The 27,912-nt window shown below is 44.3% G+C and overlaps 1 protein-coding gene across 2 annotated transcripts in view; it reads left to right on the plus strand.

Annotated features, from left to right (window-relative positions):
- The first annotated feature begins 245 nt into the window (after window positions 1-245).
- The window catches only part of RAB19 (RAB19, member RAS oncogene family), a 133,328-nt gene continuing 105,661 nt past the window's right edge, over window positions 246-27,912 (plus strand). Inside the window, exons 1-2 of one of the 2 annotated variants that reach the window (XM_078668182.1) lie at window positions 282-464; window positions 8,336-8,524. The gene's annotated coding sequence lies outside the window, so the exon portion shown is untranslated. Of the gene's footprint in view, window positions 465-8,335; window positions 8,525-27,912 lie in introns of both variants that reach the window. The other variant, XM_078668181.1, reaches the window with a different exon arrangement.

Genomic DNA, 27,912 nt, shown 5'->3' on the forward strand with positions numbered 1-27,912 from the left:
GCGTGGTCAAACAGTGGGATGCAGGTACGTATCTAGGCATAGCTGAAGAGGACAGGAGGCGTGCCTGATACCTGGACAGGTGCAGCCGGGAGTAGAGGGCGGAGTCATGACAGGTGATGGGCGTGGCTTGGGCAGGTGAAGGGGCGTGTTAACAAAGTTGGATTAAACTACGTTTCAAGGCAAGGCTGGATGACGAGACGTGCCTGTTACCTGGACAGGTGTCGCCGGGAGTCCGGGGCGGGGTCACTGCAGGTGATGGGCGTGGCTTGGGCAAGTACGGTGTGAGACCTGCTTGAGCGACGTACAAGGCCTAGTCAGGTGAAGGGCGTCAGGTGCTGAGAGCACTCTCCCCGCAGAGCTCTCGTTTGGACTACATCTCCCAGAAATCCCTTTTCGGGCGCCAGGCTGTCTGTGCAGGTGACCCAGAGTGGAGGTGAAAGCCGGGAGAATAGGATCTTCGACAGGTGAGCAGTGCAGGGGAGGGGCGCGGGTGCACGAGCGGGAAGAAGGGGGGTCTGGGGGCGAGGAGAGGCAGCATCAGCAGGAGGGGCACGAGAAGTCCAGGAAGGGGCGTAGCTGCCATTGGCGCGCTGGCATTGAGGCCTAGAGCCCTCAGGGGCCCATTTTATTCTGACAATGCTGAGAACTGTCCCATACCAGCAGCAATCAAAGGGGAAGTTTTCCCTGCTTACAACAGGGCCCCATGGCATCCTTCTTAGATACACTGGCTCGGGATGCGTTAAAGATGTGCATGGGTGGGGTATTTGTTACAAGAAATACGGTGTCTTTCGCGTTTAAACGCGGGCGTGGAACATAATGCTGGCTGACATGATTAAAGCAAACACAACGAAAGGAATGTTCCAACTTGTATTGACACTTTTGTTGGTGTCTAGAGGAGCAGTAGAGCGGTGGGGGAAGAGCGTAGATTACTGATAAGATGAGAGACAGAGGTCGACAATTGGCAAACAAGGTTGCTTCACCGTCTGCGTGAAGGCCGTGCCCTGCTGACCCGCCACCCCCCCATGCAACCCCCCCCAACAATGTGCATTACATCACACATGCTTACATTTTGTGTGTCATCACTCACAAAAAAGGGGAGAGGGTCAAAAATTCTCCACTACCCCGAACCCCTTAATATAACATGTTAACACAGAAAGGGGTAGAGAGGCAAACACCCAACACAAGTACATTAACAGACATGCAGTGGCACAAATCGTGTGTTTTGAAAACTGGCCTCACTCACACACAAATGTGTGTGACATGCTTCATCATCGGGTCTGCTAACAAAACGCCCTGGCGTAGCCACGCACAGGACGGAGCATAGGGAGGGGGAAACACAAGACAACATAAAAGTAACACAACAGTGATAACAAAGTGAGTATTACCCTGTGACTGGGTATAGTGATGGAGAAAAGTGCAGCAATAGAAAGTGCTTACAACAGGCTCATGGATACCTTTCAGAGCTTTATTCATAGGTTCCACGGTCAGGATTAAAATAGTGAAGGATGGGAAGTGTTTATAGAGAATGTCAAGTTCCCAAAACACCCCTCCTTAAACTGCCAATGCCAACATGTTTCGACCGTCTTATTGTGCCCCCAATGAGCAGGTCACGCCGGTCTTCATCAGGACGTGAAGCACGAAGCATGTCACACACATTTGTGTGTGAGTGAGGGCAGTTTTCAAAACACACGAGTTGTGCCACTGCATGTCTGTTCATGTACTTACATTTTATGTGTGCCAGAATTCAGGTAGTATTGATGCGTCTCACGTGTAGTGCTAACTACCAGGTCCCAATGCGCTATACAAATGCCCAATATAATACACCTGATAGAAGCTTCTCAGAACTTCCTTTCGCTTTTACTCCGCATTCGATAAGCACTTACTGTAACAGCTTAATTTCTAGTGGGTAGATGTAAAATATTTCACCAAAAAACTCAAAAATGCATTGTCTTTGATCTACCAAACATCTGTATAAAGCTTAACTCCAAAACTCGATTTATTAAATACATAAAAGAGCACTGCTGTACTGTAATTGCATTTCTTCCAACACTTGCTACAACCTGACGAGGCATGGAAGTGCCTTATGGTTGTTAGTTATCATTGTTAACTGGGAGCAGTCTTGTGCTCTCAAAAAACTTTCCATACATTTACTCCAGTTTCTTTGTGGCACAGTAAAGACATATGAGTTAGGGGTGATCATTAGTCGGGGCTATGTGAGGGTCAGTGCTGAATTTGTAAAAAAAAAAAAAAAAGGGGTCAGGGCCCTCGCCAGGAGGCCTCCGCAGCTTGCATCCCCCAATGCCTGTGCCAGCGATGCCAATGACAGTACCTACACTAGTCGGGTCTGGTGGCCCCGGCGTCCATTGCAGGGCCCTGTGTTTGACCTCATGGTCACAGGTTCAAATCCTGATGGGTCCACTCAGCCTTTCATCCATCTGAGGTCGATAAAATGAGTAGCATTTAGTTGGGTAGCAATAAATATTTGTTATTCAGCACCAAGATACCTCAAGGTGAACGTGCTTTTTTCAAATACACGTTATGTTATGTTATGTTACACAACTACGAACCAGCACACTGCTACAAGTGTGACAGTTCAGAACAGGGGTCTCCAACCTTTTCTGTAGTGAGAGCTAATTCTGCTCAAGGAAAGTCCTGCCGAGCTACTAGCATATTTTATCACTGTAAAATGCTGATGTATTAACATTACACTATGACCACCCTAAGAACAATTTATAAGTAGTAACCACCCAAACATTCCAAATGACGTTATAAGCAAAATGCTAGGAAAACGTTAATTAATATTAAATGCTTGTAATCAAGTAAAATTCAAATCATCACATGCTGTGTGCCACAATGGGTACTACCACAGCAGCAAGTCTCCCCAACTCAAATTGAATTATCATTCAGCTAACAACCTTAAATGTGTTTTAGAATTGTAATATGTTGTCTTCATTAGCACATTAGTTTTTAAAAATACACATATTTTTCTATCAAAACCACTTTCCACTTTGAGCAATCAAACTCAATTTTCCAAAAGAAAAACCTTTTCAGAAAAAGCATCATTTTTTCTTTAAAAATCAAATCAGTTTTCATTGTTAGAAAATACACAGTCCCTAAACATCAGCTTTTCGTTTTCAGTGAGGAACGCCATGTAAAAATGCCTCTGATGGGCAAAATCTGCTTCAAATACCCAGAAATTGGAATCATAGGACATGCTTGCTCACCATAACACTAATAATGCATCTGTTATGCTAATAATGCCCACCATTACACCGGGCCTGCCACTGTGCCACAGCTGGATGCCCAAAATATATCCGTTATGGACATTATTATGGGAGAAGCAGTTGCCACTCTGTCAGGAATGGCTAAAAGCAAGCCAATCATGTTCTTACTATGTCAGTGATGGCAGCAAGTATGTAATTACTAGACTTCTATCCCCACAATAGTCAAGGATAAAAATATTATGGCAATGGCACAATTATACCATGAACGGGCACAATTGCGTCAGAGATAATACTCTTATGATGGGGACCAGCATACATATTTGGCAGCCCTTGACACTAGGAGTAGCTTTAACCCCTTCGGCGCTGATGACGAGCTCAGCTCGTCATCAGTTGTGCCGCTCGCATGCTGATGACGAGCTGAGCTCGTCGTGTAACGCGGCTTTTTGAAAAAAGCCGCGTAGCGAGAAAATCGCCGCAGCGCGCATGCGGTTAAGGAACTAACACTGTTTATTGGGGAAGGACACAATGTCACCCACCCACACAAAAATGAATGTGATGCTTCTAATTTTCTTTGCCCTGGATGCTTACCCTGTTCCCTTTGCTCTTTGGTTGATCATGCTCCCAACTAGCACATTTTCACTCTAGTTCTTGCAGTCACACACTTGGTGGGTTAGCCATGATTACTGCTGCCACTATTCTTTGCTGTCACACACGGTGTGACTGAAACAGCAGGGCATATAACATGGCCAATCTCCTTCTTAGGTAGATTTAAAGTGGGTAAAGATGGTTCATGTGGCAGACCCATAGGCCAACACCGTAGCCTCCACATGCTTCAACACCCACCGCATACTTCGCAAGACCTTTAAATCGACCCCCCCCCCCCGAATCCAGGAAGACTGTCACTCATGCACTCATCACTAGCAGGCTGGACTAGCGGAATGCCCTTTATGCCGCAATGAACAAATCTCTGCTCCACAAACTGCAGTCCAGACCGTCCAGAACGCCGCAGCCAGACTCGTCCTCAGCATCCCACGACAAGACCACATCACCCAGCACCTAGGAGACCTCCACTCACTCCCCTTTGAGAAAAGAGTGACCTTTAAGCTGCTCACACACACACCTACAAAGCCCTCCACAATACCGGACCCCAATACCTCAACAAAAGAATCTCTTTCTACGCCTCCAAGAGAAACCTCTGCTCTGCTGACCAGGCTTTGGCCGAAATCACCCGTATCCACAGAGCCAGAACATGAGGCAGATCCTTCTCCTACATCGCGGCTAAGACCTGGTACGAATTCCCCCCCCAGCATCAGAAGAAGCTCCACACTGCAAGCATTCAGGAAGAGCCTCAAAACCTGGCTTTTCGAATGACCGGAGCAGCCCAAATGCCCCTCTCCCCCCCAGCACTTTGAGACCCTCACGGGTGAGTAGTGAACTCTATAAATCCCTGATTTATTGATTAATTGATAGGCCAACAGTGTGTGTGTTTGAGTGTTATCAAGAGGTCCTGCCATTAGTTTGGCTGTCTGTAACTCCTACGGGTAATGAAACGAGCAGTGCTGCCTTCTTTAATATACACAAAATCCCTGAGATCGGATTGGCTTGGCTTCACCTCTGAGAGCTACTTTGAGGGTGCTAGTGACCTACCAGAAGCTCCCGAGCTACTGGTTGGAGACGCCTGGTTCAGACTATTTCAGGCCCCCAACACTATAAAAATGGCGTGGCAGACAGGCATTGATTGTTTTTAATGTATACTGAATTAATGAACAATTGCTGTTCTGCTCATCTCTAAATTATACAAACATGTGGCAGCTGTCAAAGTGCTGGTATTGACAATTAAGTGCTGGTGCCGAGCTCTGGAAACCACTGGCTCAAAAGTTTGGGCTAGACTGTTCCTATGAGGCACAGGGTCAGACTGATTTGCATATGGCCATGTCTGAACTGGGGTGGCGGAGTTAGCTAAAGAATGATGATGGATTAGACCCATATCATTTGACTGGGGGTGAGTGTTTGCAAAGTTATACACTCTGTCCATCATCCCCTTTGGTTTTTCTTTGTTTGCCCTAAATTGGCAGGGTATGCCCAGACGTGGGTCCCTTGCTCACTTTGTCACTGGATTCAAGCTGGTCCGGCTGATGACAGCTGATTAGCCCGAAACCGGTCCCAGGATACTTGTTTTCAGTCCAGGGAAGACATGGCTTGTGACAGTTCGGGCTGGACTGTTCCCATGAGGCACAGGGTCAGACTGATTTGCATATGGCCATGTCTGAACTGGGGTGGCGGAGTGAGCTAAAGAATGATGATGGATTAAACCCAGATCAGTTGACTGAGGGTGAGTGCTTGCAATGTTCAACTCTCCATCCTTCATCCCCTTTGGTTTTGCCATACATTACAAATGAAATCCAGTAGAACAAATGGTACAAGTCAGGGAGAATGTTGTCTCCAAGCCAACAATTTAGTTACACACCTACCGGGAATATAATCTATCAGCCTGGTGTCATTTACACTACAAAAGGCATGTGATGTACTTTTAGGATAAACTGTGTGACAGAGGTTACATCTGTACAACTGTTGCCACAATTGACTGTTTAGCGACATTAAGTTCTAGCTCAAAAGAAATGCATTGTACAATTGTAACAATTCGAAAGATCAGAATTACAGCCTGCCACAGATCTGCACTTTACATTCGTTTCAAAACACAAAAATGTCAGGTCACTAAATTGTTGGTGGTTGGGTGGAGTGAGGACAATTGTAAACTAAATGTAAAAGAGGTTGTAGTGCGTGATGTAGAGGATCGTCTTCTCCAATTGCGAGTCGAGGAGTGGTAGGCTGTGACGAAAGCGACACACTAGGCAAAGAAGTGCAAGGTGCCTTTGGCACCATCTTCTTTGAACATTCTTGTGTCATCGAAGATGGAGTTGTGTATTTACTAATCCAAGATGGAGTTGTGAATTATTTGCTGCCCCTTGTCAGGCGGAAACCTTCTGGTTGACATAGAGCATGTTATGGTCTTAAAAACAGCGTTAGGGTTTGACTGAATCAACAGGAAGGCCAGCCTATAGATATAGCAATAGTTCTTGAGGTCTTTTTTGATCAAGTGTCAGCTTTTTGACACCCAGAAAGAATTCACACAAAAAGTGAATTAATTAGTGTAAAGGTGAAGCTGGTTAATTAGCTCACGCCTGGGATCAATAAATCAATCGGAGCATTTGTAAATCGCAATACTTACCCATGAGGGTCTCAAGGCGCTGGGGGGTGTGCTCCTACTGCTCGAATAGCAAGGTCTTGAGAAGTCTTCCGAAGGTTAGCAGGTCCTGGGTCTGCCGTAGGAGGATGGGGAGGGTGTTCCAGGTTTTGGCAACGAGGTGGGAGAACGATCTGCCACTGGTAGTTGCTCTTCGGATGCTGGGGACTGTGGTGAGGGCGGAACGGAGCTGGTCGTTGGGGGTGTAGTAGCGGAGTTCTTTGTTGAGGTATGCTGGTCCGGTGTTGTGAAGTGCCTTGTGTGCGTGGGTGAGGAGCTTGAAGGTGATCCTCTTGTTGACGGGGAGCCAGTGCAGGTCTCTCAGGTGGGGTGTGATGTGGCTGCAGCGAGGGATGTCGAGGATCAGGCGTGCGGAGGCGTTTTAAATACGTTGAAGTTGTTTCAGGAGTTTGGCTGAGGCTCCTGCGTAGAGGCCGTTTCCTTTGTCCTGCCTGCTGCTGACGAGGGCTGGGTGACCGTTCTTCTTGCTTCGGTGGGGATCCACCTGTAGATCTTACGGAGCATGTGGAGGGTGTTGAAGCAGGAGGACAAGACGGCGTTGACCTGCTTTGTCATGGAGAGAGTGGAGTCGAGGATGAACCCTAGGTTGCGTGCGTGGTCGGTGGGTGTTGGAGCTGTTCCTAGTGCGGTCGGCAAAGAAGATAATTCCGAGATTATGTAGTAACATTTATGACGTTTACAATATTTTTATTCTCAGCTTATACATTCAAGATTAATTCAAAAACATCTGTAAAAATAAAAAAAGAGGGACATAGTATTTATGAATCTAAAAATTAAGCGGGTTTAGTGCTGACAATGACAGTGATTGTCTTAATTATCCACGCTGATTTGCTTGATAAGGTTCATACATTTTTGGCCATAGCATGTTTTTTTTGTCCCAAAAGGATGAAAGCGGTACGGTGCCAAACAGATGTTGGAAGTGTTTTATATGGTGTGCACTTCTTTGTCTGGGGCAAGTTAGTGGTTCCCAGATTCCTGTGCAGCCTTCGTTGGAAAATGAGTTGACAGTCCTTACTAGAACACTTGAATCTCATATACTCTTCACACATGGGCAGTCTCTAGAGTCGGATGCCTTGACATTTCAATGCAGCATATCAGACAAATATCATCTACCTTTTTCCAAATTATTGTTAATAGGTCTATCCAGCAAAAACCCAATTTGAAATGGTGCATCTCCGTTTGGTTGATAATATAATCATTCTTTTAATAATAATAATCCACATTTGTAAAGTGTGAACAATCACCCGTAAGGGTCTCTAGGCGCTGGGGGCCTTCGGGAAGATCAAGCAAGCTATTGCCCAGAGTCACATGGTGCTGGACTAATCTGCCGCCAGTGCCGGGGATCGACCCGTGATCCCCAGATTCCGGAGTCAGTCGCCCTGGCCGTGGCGCCACACCTCTTCCCGACACACTATTCTATTCACCGAAAAAAATAAAGGTTAAAGTGACCTTATAGTTAGGTGTTGAAATAACACAAAAACAAAAATTTTAAAATGAGTAAAATTTGCCCATTCTAGTTTAGAGAGCTAAATACCACTCGCACCCTGGCCATGCACTTCTTATAACAGCACTTGTTAAATCCCTCATGGCATGTTAAAATGACATCATTGATTACATCAGTGGTGACATCTCAAATCACATCTCTCATGATATCACTGATTACATCGACCAAGCTAATGCTCCTTTGTTTTTTTCCCTGTGAATTACTGAGGTTTTTTTTAAAATCATATTCACCTAACTCTCCTGCTGAGCATACCTTTTGGGGCTGTGTGCATATTTCTTTAATTTAAGATCTTATTACCATACGTATCTGTAACATCACTTTAACCTTTTGTTTTTTCCCCAGTGTATCATATTCACCTAACTCCCCTGCTGAGCAGAACCTTTGGCTGTGTGCAGTGGGGGGCCCTGCGCACAACCCCCCCCGACACGAAACCCCTGAAGTATTCAGAGATTGCCCCTAAACAGATTCTCACCAGTATAGACCGCCGGTCTGTGTCCTTGGTTCACCTCTTCATCATTGGATGTGTTAAAGGTTGGCTCTGGGTTTGTGTAAATTGTATTGTTCCCTTTGATTTTTTATCAATGTCATGATGTGACATCTAGGTGGCTATTAAAATACCTACCTCTATACACCTTATATGCCATATAAAGGCACATTTTACTGTTGAGGTAGGGAAGTTTTGTATACTTCCAGAGGAATCTTTACTGGATCTAATAATTTTCACCTTTTTAACCCTTTCTTTCTTTTCTCTGCCAGGGGGTTTGTGCACCACTGTGCCAGAGATTATTTCAAAATTTTTACAACTGAATGCAAACAGTCTTTTGTCTTGTAGGGTGCATGGACAACCAATATATTATTGTTGGCACAACCAAGACTATTTGAGCAAACTCTGAGTGGATGTTTGTATGTTCAAGTACTTGAATTGAATTTGAATATTGCTTTTTTTTTTAAGCAAAAAGATTGTTTGATATAAATTCTGAAACTGAAACCTTGGATATGTTAAATGGGAAAGGTTTTCATAGGATGTTTTGGTTGTGAGGGCAATCATGTACCGTATCGCTGCACTATGTCCGGATCACTGCTTGCAAGGTTTCCATTGCTCATAACTTCAGAAGTACAGAAAACTATTAAAAAATCCTATATTTTCTGATTTTACACTTCCTGAGAAATCTGGGCATTCTCCCCTCTTCTTCACTGGCCAACATGGAGACTGTGATAAAATGTGTTCCTCTTCTAGTTTTTTAGTTACTGAATAAATATTTCCAAATGCTGCAATTTGTCCTGGCCACTCTCTCACCAAAACAGGTTTGTGGGATAGGGGGACCCAGGTACCTTTTCCCCAGGGCCATGATCAGGTTAAGCTAATCAACACATGAGTTTCCCAAGGGATAGGGTCTGCATTGATTCTAAATCAGACACAGCTCAGGTGAGTGATTTTTGAGCAACCTTTCTTAGGCGGGGCAGGTTGAGGTGAGCTTCCTTCTGTGCCAGCTGCCACACACAGGGCCACATAGTAAACATTTATAATTATACCCTGCACACCTAAAATGAGCTGTTGATGGTATTTACATTCCTGAAGCTAGATGATGACGTTGGAGCCAGGATGCTTGGGATAGGAGTGGTCTGACCAGCCCTGATAAAAGGCTTCTGCTGTATGAATATGTGATGTCAGCTGCTGTAACTAGCCCTGCTGTCTTAAAACACAAGGTGCACTATGTAATGTAAGCTGCATCTCAGTGGATCTAGGGCAAATGCGTGAGCTTGTGTAGAGCTTGCTTTACGCACATAGACCGTGAACACTGTGGTGGTCCTTTTTCCCCATACCTTTGATTTTTTTCTAGTTCCATAAATATATCCCCTCACCTGTTCTGAAAGGTTGTAACCCTTTGGTTCCCCCATGTTTTCCCAGTCCTGCATTAGCTCATGCTCCTCACTTTGGTACATTACGTTATGCTAGTCTCTTCTTCGCGAGCACACTAGCACTTAGAGGGTATCTTGACACTGATCTTAGAACTTGAACAGGAATCATGGGAGGAAGACCCCATGAAAAACATGGTGGCAACGGCAGTGTGTTTAGCGCTTTTCTGATCTGTAGAGTGAAAGATGTGGATCTAAAAGGCATGGGCAAGGCATTCCGAAGTGCCGGAGCCATCACTGAGAAAGGCCGGCTACCAAGGCAGGCACTGCAGGATCTAAGGATAAGTAAGAGTTTATGATTATTGGAAAAAAAGTGATTTCTTTGGACATTATCTGTCAAGGTCAGTGGGAATAAACCTGGTGATCCTTCCATAAATAGAACACTGAACAATTTGTATTTGTATTTGTTTGCATAGCGCTAGAATCGACCCCTGGAGGGGTATCTCTGCGCTTTAGCAGGACTGTGAAGGGACGGGTATAGATTCAGAGAGAAATGCAACATATCGGGCATGGCAGAAGAGGAATGTCTTGAGCATTTTTCTGAACGGCAGATGTTCGGTGCATTGTCTCAGGTACAGCGGGAGTTTATTCCATAGGAGGGGGCCGCAATAGGAGAGAGCTTTTCCACCTCGTCTGGCCCCTCATTAAGCTGACATAAGCCTAAGAGAGATAGGTCCGTCAGAAAAGTCTGGACGTCCGGGTTGGAATGACATTCGCTGTGTTCATTAAAATCTCCTAATAGCAGAAAATTACTTCCCGCCTTCGCATGGGGAGCAAGGCATTCCACCTGTTGAAAGGAGAAGTCTAATAGGGGTCCGGGAGAACGGTAGACTAATGCACCTCTGCAACTATCCTGCTGGGGTAGGTCAATTCTAAAAATCAACATCTCTACATCCGTCTCACAGCGTTTCTCTACAACAGAGACGTTTATGCTTTCTTTATGTATGATGGCAAGGCCCCCCAGTTTTTATGGGCCTGTCTAATCTAATCATTTTATATCCCTCTGGAATGCCCAAGTTATAGCAGGGACCGAGTGAGGTTTCAACCAGGTTTCGGTGAAAAAACCGATTGTAGGTTGGACAGAAGATACAAGGTCCCAGACCTCGATTGAGTGTTTTGGTAGGGACCTAATATTGCACAGCATATTCCCCCATGCCTTGTGGGAAGTCTTAGGGTGGAGGTCAATTAAACAACTGTCTTGGTCAGAGTTTGTTTGAAAATGACAGCTTTGGCAAGAGAAAGGTCCTTCAGGACACGGCCAGGGTTCAGTCTTACAACTGTGAGGTAATTTGATGTGGAGGTTCACAATGCTTAATGTGTTTGTATGATATTTTTTAACGGACAAGTTTAAAAAAAATAATAATAATAAGTGTATGAATTTATGATGCATACTCCATTCTGCGTTATGCTCACTGTACTGTTTAAAGACTATGGTCACAATAAACATATATTTTGACTTGACTTGACAATGCTTAATAAGGAGGAGTTGGTCTAATCATTTCAGAATCAGAGGTGTGTGGCTCAAACAAAGAGCAGTCAAAACTATATGGTCTGATTTGGAATGGTCTGAAGAGGACTGTTAAACGAGGAGTTAATACCTACATAGATGACATTCGGTAGTCAAGTCTCGAATCGATGAATGCCATTGCAATAGCACGCCATTTGTCCTCAGACAAAAGGTGCAGAACAGGACAAAGTTTCCTTATATAGAAGGTACAAGCCACTGTAATAGGGACAATCTGGCTCTTTGTGTGCAGACAGAAGTCGAATTTGACTCCAAGGCTTTTTACTGAGGGGTCACAAATTGCTTTTCTCAATGCTGAAAAAAGGAGTCACAGGAGACTCATTTCTTCTATCTAAATCAAACCTGTGTGACATCCGCAGAAGAACACAAACTATGACCAAAAATCTAAAACAAGGGTGCACCAAGATGGCCGTATGGAAAAGAAGGAAACCTACTGGGATTGTCTTCGAAAGAGAGCCTGGTTCGCAATGTGCCAATAAATACAAGAGCGCAGCTTTGTTCTAAATGCTGAATATCAGCCCAAAGTTTCCAGGGTGTAAGGAAATGCCTCTTTTTGTATGGTCATCCCGAAGTTTTTCAACTAAGGCTGCTGGTTTTTCGATGCTGAGAGTACATTGAGGCCTGCTAATCAGACTTTCAGTGCCTGTGCCCTAACCCTAAAGAGTCAAATTGGCTGTACCCAAATGGAAATGGTTAACTTACCTGTAAGTCCCTAATAAATGGTACCCAGGGCAAGTAAGTTAGAGAGGAATTCCATGGCTTGCAGCACTGGTTTTGCCACCTTAGAGGTCCCCCAAGTAAAACAAGTCCCCCATTCCACCACTGCTGACTGGCAGAGTAGTTCTGCACTGCTAGCCTGACTTTGCCATTAAAAGTAATGGCAAAGCCGCCACTTCCCCAGTACATGTGTGCACGTCACCCCTCGGGCACACCTACCAAGTCCTAAAGGCAGGGTGCAACAAACGACATTCACCATACATGCCCTGACAGTGAAACACGCAAAACTACTGTCTTTACTGTGGAAAGACTTGATTGCCCTATTTGCGAGCTCAGGGTTACAAGCTGACCCCTCAGCAGTGCGAACTCCTGAACAGTGCAACCAAAGCGGGCACTCCAAAGTGTCAAACAACTTGTTTCATTAGGCCCGACTTGCATCTCAAGTTGAAATTACAGTAACTTGTTTCAGTGTGCAGCTTTAGCAAAGCTGTCACTTTGTTGCCTTTATAACCCCTGTGCCTTCCCAGGCACACCTGGAGCCCGTTCCACAAGACAGCTATCTGTCCTCCTGGACGGATGTGCCAATGACTCTCAGTAAGGAGAACAATGAGGGATTGCAGGCCAGCGAGGTGTCACCTCCCTCCTACAGGAAGCCAGTTGAGTGTTAGCCCCAAAAGGCAAGCTTCAAAGCTAAAGCCGCCTTTGAAGAGAAGATGTGTAACACCAGGAGGAGGGCTGCTCCATTGTTGTGGTAGACAGGTTGGCACATGAAGCAGAGAGGGGAAGCCAGTTACACAGTTCCCTCAGTTGGCAAAACGTTTTCCACAGTGGCGGGTAACCCTGAGGTAGCCACACCCCTAGGGTGGGTTAATGAGGCCTGAACACAGAGAGAGGGGTCTCACCATCTTGGAAGTGGGCATAATGGTGCATCCTGGGATAACCAGATGTCACACACCACAGAAAGGGGTCACCAGGAGGGAGGGAACCTGGAAACCCTTTGGCTACCAACGGCAACCTGCCCTGAGGGCACTTTCCAAGCATAAAGTGGGCACCCCTGGCACCCAGGCCTCAGATGTTGACCAACTTGGAAGAAGGACCGAAGAAGGACTACCATGCTGCACCAAGGGACCAGCAAAGTGAGGCTGCACCATTGAATACAGCACCTGGTAACTAGCAAGGAAAGTGACTGTGCCTGCCATGTCCTGCTCGAGGAGAAGGTGTCTCTAGAGCCCAGTAAAGCCAAGAGCACTCCAAGTCGAACGGCCTCCTGTTCGCAGCACAGGGACACAACAGCTGAAGTAGCCTTCTGGGGCAAGTTGGTGGCCCAAAGTCTTCAAATCGCTACCTCTGCCGCCGTGAGGGAAGTTATCGACACAGGAAGGATTGAACTCATTTCATTTTTTTTAAAGTCATACTATCTTTTTTTTAAGGAATATGAGCTGAATAAAAAAAAAGATTTCTTTATTTAGAAGCAAACAAAGATACGGTGTCTGCTGACCCCAGTAGGCCACCATCCCTGTGATGGCATGATAGTGGGTCTGAATTTGTGACTTACCTCACTAATATTTATGAGATAGGTCAAATTGCAACTCACTAAAATACATCATTTTGTGAACTGATCTATTTGTAGATAAGTCTGTTCACAAAATCCTAATGCATTTGGTAAAAGTCAGTGCACAAACTGCAGACACTTTTACTGAATGTATTCTTGCTACATCTGGCCCAAGATTACTTAGCAATAGTATCCTTAATTTTATCAATTTTTGAGATGAGAAAGTTGATGATATTTTCACCAAAGTGTTTAGTTAAAACTTTGAGGTTAGTGTACACATTGCTCAATGTCAATTCATTAATACTCTTCAAGCTCTCTTTTTGTTTATTATTGGGTGTTGAGATTCTTGCTGACTAATGCTGACGAGTCTCTTTCAAGGCAGAGGTATTCTTAGATAAGCTGTGTTTGCATTTTTGTGGGGCTATAATTACGCCTCCGTAGTTGCTCTGCATGTTTAGTATCCTATTTAAGAGTAAATAAAGAGTCATTAATCCAGGAAGAAAGCTTAGGTTTTGCTGTGACAAATCTCACTGTAACTAATGGGAGTGAGCCTAGGTCAGCAGAAATAAGGTAACAGTATGATGCATCGTTTCACAAAGGGTGTATCACTAGGTGAAGGAAATTGAGGACAAAGTCAAGAATAGGTCCTAAGGTTTCTGGAGAAATATTTCTCCAGTCTCAGGAAGAGTTACATAATCATTGAAGTTTCATTGGTTTATGTTTTATAAATAGTGAAAATTTAACTAAATAATCGTCCAACCAGCCACATTGAGTAATGGTGGGAGTGGAGGTGATTCCATCCAGGGCAATATTCTGATCTAGTATTTGTCCTGCCTCATGAGTGGCCAGTGGAGGATGGTAATCTTAGGAGGGAAGAAAGCAACACATGCACACATGCTCACTCACACCCATGCATTTACACACACACCCAATCACAACACTCACTCACTGAAATACACAATCCCAGGAGGGTTGGGACTGGTCATCCAATGAGGCAATGCAGCAGTCTCTCACTCGTCACCGAGTGGGATGGGGTCAGTGAGACTCCTGACCCCACCCCACTCTGTGGCTAGGTGTCACCAATTGACACTCAGCCCTGGGTTCTTCAGGGTTTGAAACTGAAGCGCCCAAGTCTGAGGCAATCAGTGACACTCCCCCTCGTCATGAGGGGGAGGGTCTCGAGGGACTTTTTCCAGGCTGAGGAGGTCACGCCCACAGGGCTGTGAAATCCTCAGCCTGGCAAAGTTAATCTCAGGCAGCCAGTAGCCTGTGCTTTTAGCGCATGTCTAGCTCCTGCCTGCCTGACCTGCACAAGAAGAGTGTCAGGCTGACCTTTGTTCAGCTTGACAGACACTCTTCTTGTAGGAAAAAGGGGGGGGGGGCCTGAGTCCATCCGGATGGACTATGGCTGTGAGTGACTGAATCAAATAAGTTTGATAGGGTACATGAACCTTAATTGCCTGTAAGAATAGAGAAACTGGGCTCCAATAGGATGTCAAGATAGATGTTGAAATCACTCGTAAAAATTGGGATAGTCTGAGTGATTTTGAAGGCAACAGTGGCTTCAGAGTAATTTTTATTGACAGCTTGTCTTTCAGGGAGGAGGACGGTACAGGGGATAGGAAAAGACTGTTTTAACACTCTTGTCGCTCCAGCCATCAGTGCAGCTAGATGAAGAGGCATCCATCAAAGATGATGATGACTGTAGGAAATTGAGTTTCTGGTTGAGGGGGGTGAAACCGTACTCAACCAGCAACCACACCTCTTGTCAGGGTGAAACACAAGCAAACCCTGAATTAGCCTGTGCTCTCTGGTAGCTTGGTACAAAAGCAGTCAGGCTTAACCTAGAGGAAATGTGCAAAGTATTTATGCAGCACTTCAAACAGAAATGAAGTGAAAACACAACACCTAATAAATCTCACATCAATTTAGAACAAATAGAGTACATTTTAATAAATTATTTGACACCACAATAACAATAACAATAATCCAATCATTAAATCATTAGAATCAGAGATGCAATTTTAAAGATTTAAGGAAGGTAAAGTGCCTAAAAGAACAGAGTGGCGCTCACGGCTATCTCATCGTGCAAGACTGGGAGAAAGTCACAAGTTCAAACTAACGGCAGTGGATTGGTGGGCAAATTCACGGACCAGGTTAGCCCCGCTGGAAGAGTTTGTTCAATAGGGCCGGACTGGGAACCGAAACCGGCCCTGGCAAACTGCTCGGCGGAGCCCCCCTGGGGGTGGGGGGTGCAGCTGAGCAGTTTGCTAGGGCCAGTTTCGGACGATTTTGTTACGGGGGCTGATTTATCCTACCCCTGGTAAAAAAAACGCCCCCCAGGGGCCCAAAACCGGCCCCCACCCTGGCAGACCACAGAGAAACGCCCGGTGCCCACTATGCCAATCCGGTCCTGTTGTTCAAAGTCTAGTGCGAAGAGTCCAATTCACAGTAGAGGGACAAGAATAGCGTCGCGGGTGGTCACTACTGTAGCGTCAAGTGCAAATCTTGTGTTAATGGCGGTAACTGTAGCATGAAGAGTCTGGTTCACCGAAGCTTTGCATTGGTGTTCTATTTAAGAACAACAGCGGTCCCATGCATACACAATGTTTGTAGGTAAATAAATATAGACAGAATCAGTTCTATATTTTAGAGCGACATGTCCAGCCGGACAGTGGTCTTTAAATTTACTCAATATGCAGAGAGTTACAACCAGAAGGGATACCTTCAACATTCACCAGTGTGGGGCACAAGCCTGTACCCTGACACTCCTAGATTCCACACTAAGAGGAGAAAAAGGAGGGCTTTTGTAAGGCAAAAAGTGACGTTTTTCTGTTTCAAGATTCATATGTACAGAAATATCATGAGGCACCATTTACAATACATTTACATATCAATCAGATTATGTATAAGGTGTGAGGCAAGTCGACGGCGTTTCGGTCTCACTACATTAGATCATGGAAACCATCATCAGGACATTAGGTAATGCCTTAGCGTATATAAAGCCTCTAATTGCCGCGTTGAATGCCCAAACCGGATCGGCGGCAGCGCGAGAATGACCGTTTCGTGACGGCGAGCCCAAAAATCGGGCTGAAACCGGGATACCGCGTTACAATGTTGTAATCGACGGAGCCATGGGATAGCCGGGTCAGTCGGCAGTATGGATTGTCAGGATACAATCCATACTGCCGACTGACCCGGCTATCCCATGGCTCCGTCGATTACAACATTGTAACGCGGTATCCCGGTTTCAGCCCGATTTTTGGGCTCGCCGTCACGAAACGGTCATTCTCGCGCTGCCGCCGATCCGGTTTGGGCATTCAACGCGGCAATTAGAGGCTTTATATACGCTAAGGCATTACCTAATGTCCTGATGATGGTTTCCATGATCTAATGTAGTGAGACCGAAACGCCGTCGACTTGCCTCGCACCTTATACATAATCTGATTGATATGTAAATGTATTGTAAATGGTGCCTCATGATATTTCTGTACATATGAATCTTGAAACAGAAAAACGTCACTTTTTGCCTTACAAAAGCCCTCCTTTTTCTCCTCTTAGTGTGCAATCTAGGAGTGTCAGGGTACAGGCTTGTGCCCCACACTGGTGAATGTTGAAGGTATCCCTTCTGGTTGTAACTCTCTGCATATTGAGTAAATTTAAAGACCACTGTCCGGCTGGACATGTCGCTCTAAAATATAGAACTGATTCTGTCTATATTTATTTACCTACAAACATTGTGTATGCATGGGACCGCTGTTGTTCTTAAATAGTATGCTCCCCGAGGTCCTGTGCTGACTAAATTGGGGCCCCTTGTTGTTCTCTTGCATTGGTGTTCAGCATGGGGGGCAAGATCGTGGTGCAATCGGTCCCATTCATGGCTGTGTAGAGTCCAAAACTTCAGGATTTCTCCTATTCTTTGAGGAGGAGCTCCACTGATGCCACACCAAGGGTCCAAGACCTGAGGGGCACCTCTTGGGGCTCAGTAACTCAGTCCAGCAGAGGCCAACAGGGTTCAGAGAGTTCCAGTTGCAGGTACAGTCAGCAGGACACATGCAGGGAGCCTCTGGACTTATGTCCTTGTAGCTCAGAAGAGTAGGTCAGTCAGCTGACCCTTGGAGTCACTTCAGCCTGGGATGATGAGTGCTGAAACAGTCTTCCTTCTCAGCAAGCAGTGCAGTCCTAAAGCAGCAGTGAAGCAAGGCATCCTTCGTCTGTAGTATCCACAGGTCCAGGAGTGTACTGAAGAGTTGGGTCTGAGGGTACAATATTTATACTTGGTGCCAGCTTTGAAGTAGAAGACATTTCTAGAGGTTTGTATTCCCAGAGGTACTTGGAATTTCCTGCCTCGCTGCCCTGACTCCAGCTTGTCTGAGGGCACACAAGACTAGTGTCAAACCTTTTGTGAGTGTGCTGATGCTTAGGCTTTGTGATGTGCAAGTGTGGTAGGTGACCGTTATGTAGCCCTATCAAGTTAGAGATGGCCCATCATGCCAACACCTATTCCCCCTTTGTTTCACTCTCTGCTAGTAATGCACAAAGACCAACTGCCAGCTACACCTAGTTATGTGACCCAGGATACAGACTGCAGGCATCAAATGGTTAGAACAAGAAAATGCCAACTATCACAATAAAAACTATATATTGGCTTTGATTTTTCGAACAGATTCTTTAGAAAATAGGTCAAGTAACTATATTTCTTTAGCCCATGTATTTGTTTCACAGTTAGCTCAACAATCTTTTTTTATAGAAAAATACATATTACCAGCTTTCACTACCCCTTCTTAATCACATTTTCCAAAAACACATATATAACATACTCCACAGGACAAAACAGTTCAATCATTTGGAAAGATCCCCAAGGTTGTATCGTTGACGCGTTTCAAACCACTAGGAATTATGTGGGTCTATATCCATATTTTGCAGAATGTCACTTACTGTGAATATAACATGGTTTTCAAAGCAGTCATCTCCATCACCATTCCATGGTGGATGTTGGCGCAGGTGGTATGTTCAACTCAGCTCTGATAGTGCCCTCTGGTCCTGAATTGTTTTGACTGGTTCTTATCACGTTATTCAAATTGTTGTTGGAAAATGTTTACTGTACATAAAATCATCAACTAGTTTAGTTTCTTTTTGCACACATTCACATGGATTTGTCACGTTTATGTTTAGTGATGTCCGGTATCATGATTGAATTGTTTTGTCCTGTGGAATATGCTCTAATATTATTATTTTTTAAAGTAGATGTGATTTATGAAGGGGTAGAGAATTTGTATTCATGACAAAGTAAAAGCTGTTAATATGCATTTTACTATAAAAAAGATTATTGAGCTAACTGTGAAATAAATACACGGGCCAAGGAAATATAGTTACTTGACCTATTTTCTAAAGAATCAGTTCAAATATTCACAGTTAATATATATTTTTTGTTGTGTTTAATTTCGGGGGGCGGGGGGGGGTTCTAAATTTGTCTGTTTATTAAAGGGCCCAACCCCTTAGTACACAACCATCTAAAAGTGTCAATTTCAGAATTTTGCCACTAAAGATTGTTTGAAATTACAATTCTTTAGAGACCAAACTTAGCTGCCATATCTACTCCCAATTGAAAGTTATCACTTAGTAAATGTAATCCTATTGGAGAGATAGGCAACACAATAGTGAAAAACGATTTTAGGACATGTAAACCTTAAAAGTACATGTCTTAAATTCAGGCTTAAACACATTAGCAGGACATGTAAAACTCAAAAGCACATGCCCAGCTTTTTAAATACTGCACCCTGCCATATGGGTTGTTTCGAGCATACCCTATGGATGACTTGTACAAATTAAAAAGTGAGGTTTAGGCTTTGCAAAAAGTTCAATTAAGCCAGGTTGAAAGGGCAGTTTAAATCTGCACATGCAGGCTGCAATGGCAGGCCTAAGACATGTTTAAAAGACTACTTAAGTGAGTGGCACAAGTAGTGCTGCAGGCCAAACAGTTGCATTTCATTTACAGACTCTGGGTACAAGTTGTATCACTTTACTAGGGAACTAAACATACATTAAATGTGCCAATTAGGTGTTAGCCAATACTACATTGTTTAAAGGAGAGAGCACAATCGCTTTAGCACTGGTTAGCAGTGATAACTTTTGCAGAGTCCTAAGGCCAACAAAAACAAATTCTGCAAAATCAGGAGATGTAAGGAACTTTGTTTGGGGTAAAACCAAACTAAGACCGACCAGTCTAACAATGACCAGTTTTAAGCCATGATTATGTGATAAGTGTGATATCTAATTCTTTGTCTATCCAGATGTAATGCATCTATACAGTATGTTTAGACATGGAGCCTGTGTTTAAAACATGTTGTTCTCATTACTCTACAGCGAGAACAATAACATATCTAGGTTTTCCTCTGTATTGGGAGTTTATTGTTTTAAACTGGCCAGGTGAAACAGAACAAGAAGAGGTGCCAAGATCTGACTTTGATAGAGTGCATAGGTCTCAGAGTTTGAGTACCTTAGGTGGATTGTTGTGTTAATCATGTTCATTATTAAGATTCAAATCTACAATGAGATCAACTTAAAAATAGTATACAAACGACTTAAAACTAAACCATCAACAGTGATCAATACAAATTTAGAAAACTTTCAAAATACTTACATTTTTTAAAAGATCATTTCATTGAGGGGTAAAATATCAAACGAGTCTTGTCCTTTGTCGTACACGTACCATATTTCAGAAACAGAGGTTTCAGAAAAAGACGTCTATTAAAGTGCTGGGCAGGTAAATATAACCTGGTCAAAATTTTCCACATACTTTTAACATAAATCGCAAATTCGCTCTTCGAGTAGTAATCCAACCCAAGCACCAGTAACCACCTTTAGGGGTAGAATGTTCACACCTAACAATAAATAAAAACAATGGATTCCATGATTTAAATTCCAGGATAAATATGGTTGAGGCTGGGCTTCAAAGCATGAAGAGACACGTTCATCTTCTTACCTATGCAGGCTAGCATATCTAGTGGTACAAAAGGGGGTGATGGTGATGGACGGAGCATCTGAACCAATCAAACACTCACACCCAGTCAACAGCAGTCTTGGCAGTTCGGGCTAGACTGTTCCCATGAGGCACAGGGTCAGACTGATTTGCATATGGCCATGTCTGAACTGGGGTGGCAGAGTGGACTAAAGAACGGTGATGGTTTAAACCCAGATCTGTTGACTGGGTGTGAGTGTTTGATTGGTTCAGATGCTCCGTCCATCGCCACCCCCTTTTGTACCGCTTTGTTTGCCATAAGTTGGCAGGGTATGCTCAGACGTGAGTCCCTTGCTCACTTTGTCATTGGATTCAAGCAAGCCGGGCTGAAGACGGCTGAAATGCCAGAAACCGGTCCTCTGAAGCTTGTTTCCGGTCCAGGGAAGGCATGGCTTGGCAGTTCAGGCTGGACTGTTCCCATGAGGCACATGGTCAGACTGATTTGCATATGGCCATGTCTGAACTGGGGTGGCAGAGTGGGCTAAAGAACAGTGATGGATTAAACCCAGATCTGTTGACTGGGTGTGAGTGTTTGATTGGCTCAGATGCTCCGTCCATCGCCACCCCCTTTTGTACCGCTTTGTTCGCCATAAGTTGGCAGGATATGCTCAGATGTGAGTCCCTTGCTCACTTTGCCACTGGACTCAAGCAAGCCGGGCTGAAGACGGCTGAAATGCCAGAATCCGGTCCTCGGAAGCTTGTTTCGGGTCCAGGGAAGGCATGGCTTGGCAGTTCGGGCTGGACTGTTCCCATGAGGCACAGGGTCAGACTGATTTGCATATGGCCATGTCTGAACTGGGGTGGCAGAGTGGGCTAAAGAACGGTGATGGAGTAAACCCAGATCTGTTGACTGGGTGTGAGTGTTTGATTGGTTCAGATGCTCCGTCCATCGCTACCCCCTTTTGTGCAGCTAGCATATCTAGACACAGAGTTGCTTCTAATGCGTGTTTTCAGAAAATATTTAAGTTGAGTGCACTGGAATACCCATAATAAAGAGAAGTTAAAGGGAGCCTTAATTAACATCCTAAACGAATGAATAGAGTGGGTAATATATTGTTTGGTCAATTTGAAGACGATGGGGCCAAATTTGTAAGACAAGAGTGACCTACTATCCAACCCTCCTCCTGCAATTGTCTTCTGTTTAAATGAATTGCGACAATGTGACCACACTGACATTGAGGAAGGCGTACATGCCGAAACGCGTCTGTCCTGTATGTTTGTAAACATGTTGTCAATAAATATTTAAAATGTATACTTTTAGTGTGGCTGCACAGACACTTACAAACTTTTGGAACTGGGTTTTAGGTGCGGCATCGTAAGGTCCGCTGCTACATTCCTTGTGTATTTATATATTTTTCACTAAAAGTACCAAAGGTTACACGGCTGTTCTAGTTAGTGAATAAAACATTTTTAACCTAGAAATTCACTGAAAAAAACAAAGGTTACAGGGAAGCTATAGTTAGGAAATATATGGAAATATAAATATTGTAGGAACTGGCCCCTTTTTTCATGGTAACCCCCTAACTCTTTGGCAGATTCCAGATGTTAACTTGACTGTGTGTGTGCTGGGACCCTGCTAACCAGGCCCCAGCACTTGTGTGCTTTCCTAAAAGTGTACCTTTGTTTCCACAAATGGCACACATGTAAGCCTCTTGTAAAAGGTACCCCTGGTACCAAGGGCCTTATGACCAGAGCAGGCCTCTGGCGGCTGCAGTATGTATTATACCACCCTCGGAGACGCCTAACCTTAACATACATACACTGCCATTGCAGGCTACTTGTTTTGGTGCAGACCAAACTGAAGAGTTGACATGGCACACCTCCCTGTGTGCCATGCCCACCAACACTCCCTATGGCATGGGTAAGTCTCCCCTCTAGCAAGCCTCACAGCCCTAAGGCAGGGTGCACCATCCCGCAGGTGAGGTCATAGCTGCAAAAGCAAAATCCACAACAGTGTCTGTTCCATTCACAGACTTTGTAATTGCAGTGAAGCCATGTTGAGTTCATTGGCTGGGAGTTTGTTATTATGAACTCCACTGCACCATGATGGCTTTACTGAAAGCTGGGAAGTTTGGTATGAAACGTCTCAGCATAAAAAACCCACACTGATGCCAGTGTTGGATTTATTATAGAAGGCACTACCAACTTCTAGTGTATTGGCTGACTGGTCCCCGTCAGCCAGTCACTACCAGACATGTTTCTGACCTCATGGAGTGAGAGCCTTTGTGCTCTCGGGGGTCAGAAACAAAGCCTGCTCTGGGTGGAGGTGCTTCAGACATCCCCTGACAGGAACAGCAACAGCAACATTTGGTGGTGGGCCTCAAAGGCTCTCACCTTGTGATGTGCTGATTTGGGCAGCTCCAACCAGTGGAAATGCCTGCCCCCTTGTCCAAGCCCCACTTTTGGCAGCAGGACAGGCGGGGAAAATAGTAAGCAGAGTAGGAGTGTCCATCTTAGCCTGGCACACCCCCAGGGTCATCAGGATCTGAGGTGAACCCCTCACATAGAAAATTGTCCATCTTGAATTGGAGAATTAGGCCCAATAGGAGTAGGGCTGTGCCCCTCTTCTCAAAGAGTGGGGGCACCCAAAGGGTGTAGTCACCCTAGGGGACAGTAGCCATTACCTACTGCCCCCCAACCTCAGTAATGCCATTAAATGTTGTATTTAAGTGCTCCCCTGAATGTCAAATTCGACGACATAAGAAGACGAAGGACCGAAGAGCTGTGCAGCAGTGGAGAAGACGACGACGGACTTAGCCTCAGCCCTACCTACTTGTCTCCTCCTCCAGCAACCCTACTCCAAGAAACCAGCACGGCCCACAGCCAGCAACCTCCAAGAACGGGGATGTGTGCTGTCTTCAACAAAGACTCTTATCTCACATGGACACTGGATTTGTCCAGCAAGAAAACAACACAAGGACTCTGGATCCAGGTGGATCCACAACACTTGCACCACTCTGCACCCAACACCTGCAGCCCGAGTCTGGGTGGTCTACCAACCCAGTGAAGTCTCCCCTAGTCATCCTGCAGCCTTAAACCTGAGGGGTCCCCTCGACCGCAACCAGATCAGGTGAATAAAGCTGGTGCCTCTAGGCACCCCTGCACCCTCAGCCCCCAGGCCTTGGTGTGCACAACCAATGGTGTACAGGCATCCCTCCACTATCCAACTTACCTCTCCAGTCATGGGATTCCTTAAGCCACCCTTCGGAACCGTGCCTGCAGTCTTCTTTCCCCAACCAATTATCTCCATCGGTTTCTACGGGTACCCATATGCCTCCTTTGCACCTGGCCGCCCCTGTGCTGCTGGTGGTACAGTCTCAGTGCTCTTTGGTGGCCCTTCCAGTGCTGATCTTAACTCCCAGGCCCTGTGTCCCTGAACCACAGGTACTTACCTGTGACTGGTGCCTCTTTGAGATGCCCCCATCCTCCTCAGGATAACATTGGGCCTAGTGACCTCTGCACCTGTCCGCCTCAGTGCGGCTGGTGGTGCATTACCTACCTTGGTCCGACCCTTGCCCTGTGTTAACCAAAACCCCCGGAGACTGAAACTCACATTCGCTTACTTAACTTAGAAGTTACTCACAAGTCTTTTCCCCTTAAGATTGCATTGGTCTCTCACTGTATTGTACTAAGTGTGACTCTGCATGAAAAGTACCTCTTTCTGTACGGAAAAGCATTTCATGCACATGTAAAGTATTGTTTGATGCTATACAAACCTAACCTATTGCCAGTAAATTGAAAGTATTGCAGAAAAGTCTACTTACCTGTAACTGAGTTCAATGTGGTTCCTAGAAATAAAAGTAACTAAAATAATATTTTTCAACAAACATTGGTCTGGAGACAGTCATTGAGTGTGTGTTCCTGCCTTGTTATGAGTATGTACACCAAATGCATTCACACAGCCCTCTGATAAGCCTGACTGCTCAGCCAAGCTACCACTAAATTGAGAGTAAGGTATTATCTACTTTAACATCTACCATACCTTTGGGGGCTCACTGGGCTCTACGCACACTATACCTCTTTTGGGCATAGTACATACCAAGCCAGCTTATATATATCTATAAGCAGCAACTCCTATTTTCCCAGTAGAGATTAAACCGGCACTCCAAGGGTTTTTCACTCGATGTTATTTATTTTTTGGTGATGGTATCTATGCGTTTCGGCTGCTGCTCCCAGCCTTGATCCCGATACTGATCCTAATTTTGATCTCATTCAAATAAACACACATTATTTTTTTTTTAAATTCGACATAGACAGAGGACAGTTACTGATGTAAAGCAAAGCAGATCACTCGGTTTATACAGGCGCCATTTTATAACATATCATATTGCACATGATACCGCCTAATTTTCAATGCCAATGCATAATATCCTCATTAAAATACATTTGACCCGGACAGTTCCATATCAATACATGTATTTTAAAATGAGCAATACATTTGAAAAGGAAAGTTCCTATTTTTTAAAGTGCATCTGTGATTAGTGTTCTTTAGCTGCCAATTTGCAAAGTGCTGGTGCCTACTGTCCTCCTCCAAAACTAAAAACTATTTTTATTCTAATTGTCTCTCTTGAATGTGCAAACTCTACAGCAGTTGTCAATATAGGCATGTGAACAAATCCTTGTCCACATTTAATCCATTAGGCTCTTTACTGTCTAGTTCAAGGATATAGTAAGTTTCCAACTTACGTAATTCCTTTTCCCTGTTTCCATCCCTCCTTCTTCTAGGTACCTCTGCTATGCAACTATACTGCATCAATGACGGATCACTTTGGTGTTCTTTCTCCAAGTGTCTGGCAATAGGGTAACTTCGATCTTTGTTAATTATCTCTCTTCTGTGCAGCAAGATCCTTTTATGAGCTGGTAATTTGGGACTTCCCACATATGTCTTCTCGCAGGAGAATTTTAAAATGTATACCACAAAACTTGATTTACAGGTTAGGAAACCTCTTATTTTCACAGTTTTGTTGAAAACTGTTTTAAAAGTTAAGAGGTTCTCCCTATGGTGACAGGCTTTACATTTTAAACTCTTTCGAAAACCTTCTCTTTGTAGTAACCAGGTCTGATTTCCAGTATTCTCTTGATATTTGCTTCTTACAATACAATCTTTCAAAGATTTTGATTTTCTATTTGTTGTTTCAGGATATTTCTTTGTGTATGGTCCCATTGTAGGGTCACCTCTAATATGGTGCCAATGCTTCTGTAAAATAAGCCTTACTTTGTTATGTTTAGTGTTACAAGTTGTTATGAACCTGTGTGTATTATCTCCTTTTTTTATGTCTTTTCATTTCTGCTGTTTTGGAGGGTTTAAATTAACACTTTTTCTCTACTTAGTGTTTTTGCTTTCTTCGGGGCCATTTGGAAGATTCTAGATGGATAGCCCCTCTGCATGAATCGACTTCTCATCTCCATTTCCACAATCTCATAATCGTCTAGAGTACTACATGTCCTTCTTATCCTGTAAAACTCTCCAAAAGGGATACTTCGAATGAGTGGTGTTGGATGGGAGCTAACCCCATACAATATTGTGTTACCTGCCGTGGGTTTTCTGAAAACAGTAGTTTCCAATTTGTCTCCTCTTACCAGTACTCTTACATCTAGGATGTCTATAGACGTTTTGCCATAGTGTCCCACAAAATTAATTCAGATTCAAGACATTCCTATTCAAATCATTGATGAAAAGGTCTATACTTTTTTCCGTGCTCTGCCAAAACACGAAAACATCATCAATAAATCTTAACCAAATTAAAACATTTTCTGTCCAATGTTCCAACGTCTGCCCTCTGAGCACCTGCTCCTCCCACCAGCCCAGATGTAAATTAGCATAACTGGGGGCGAAGCAGTTGCCCATTGTCGTTCCTTGTTCTTTTTGGAACATTTCACTTACAAACATAATTTTTTTTTTTTTGTAAGGCACCACTCCATCACTTTAAGCATCATCTTATTGTGCCTCAAAAATCTCATTGGTTTCATTCCTAAAAAATGTTCAGTTGCCCTCAAACCATCTACATGTCTTAGACTTGTATAGAGGGTGGAAATGTCTAAGATTACCAGCACCATACTTTGGTCCCATAGCCGCGCGGGAGCGATCACTCTGGAAAAGGTGCCGCTGCCTGTGGTAACCGCTACTGCCGCTTTGTTTTTAAAAATATTGATATCTGCTCTCACACTAAACATTTGATGCACTGTTTTTAAAATTTAAATTGCATTTGAAACTGACCGCTCTAAAAATCGCAGTGATACTGGCTCGACTTACTTCCTGGTAGACACGGCATCCGAGTGCCAATCAGAGAAGGGGGGAGCCAAGGCTGACTACGGCTACTAATGCCGGTAGCAGCGCTGGAGAGATCACTCTGGAAAAGGTGCTGCTGCCTGTGGTAACCGCTACTGCCGCTTTGTTTTTTAAAATATGATTGATTTCTGCTCTCACATTAAACATTTGATGCACTGTTTTTAAAATTTAAATTGAATTTGAAACTGAACGAGCTAAAAATCGCCGTGATACTGTCTCAACACACTTTCTGGTAGACATGCCATCCGAGCGACAATCAGAGAAGAGGGGGCAAGAGCCAAGGCTGACTAGGGCTACTAATGCCATTTATCAAATGTGACCAGTCTGACAAAGAGACCTGTATAATGATTCACATGCCCATTCAGGGCTAGATTGGAGCATATTTTGTGTTGATGTGAGAGGTCAACCAAGGTTACAATCCAAGAGTGAAAAGGGTCGGGATAATTGCCCATTCAGGGCGTTATGTGGCAAAATGATTGTGGGAAGGCCATTTGGCCGATTGGAATGTTATATTCCTAACTTCCTTACAAAATATTGTTTATGTATCTATTAATGAGATGTATATCAAGGAGAATGACATGATTACCCATTGACTTGCACATGTAAAGATGGCCGTGACAAAATTGCGATAATGTATTTTAAGTCCATCTTTCATTTTTATGAAATAATAAAATGTAACGTATATATTGGTACAATGAAGGGTAACAGGCTGACATTGACAAAGGCCGTCATGGCCGAAATGCATTTGTTAGCTACAGTGGATTTTGGTAAATAAAATTTGGACTGGAACAACTAGAGAGTTCACCCTTTACTCACACAGAGTTACTCTGTCTGAGTAAAGTGTTTGGGAGGCATAGTTAGCGGTTCGTCACCGCTCTGCAGCAGCACTCGCCTGTGA

This window comes from Lissotriton helveticus, chromosome 1_1 (genome assembly GCF_964261635.1).
Source record: "Lissotriton helveticus chromosome 1_1, aLisHel1.1, whole genome shotgun sequence".
NCBI classification, from domain to species: domain Eukaryota; kingdom Metazoa; phylum Chordata; class Amphibia; order Caudata; family Salamandridae; genus Lissotriton; species Lissotriton helveticus.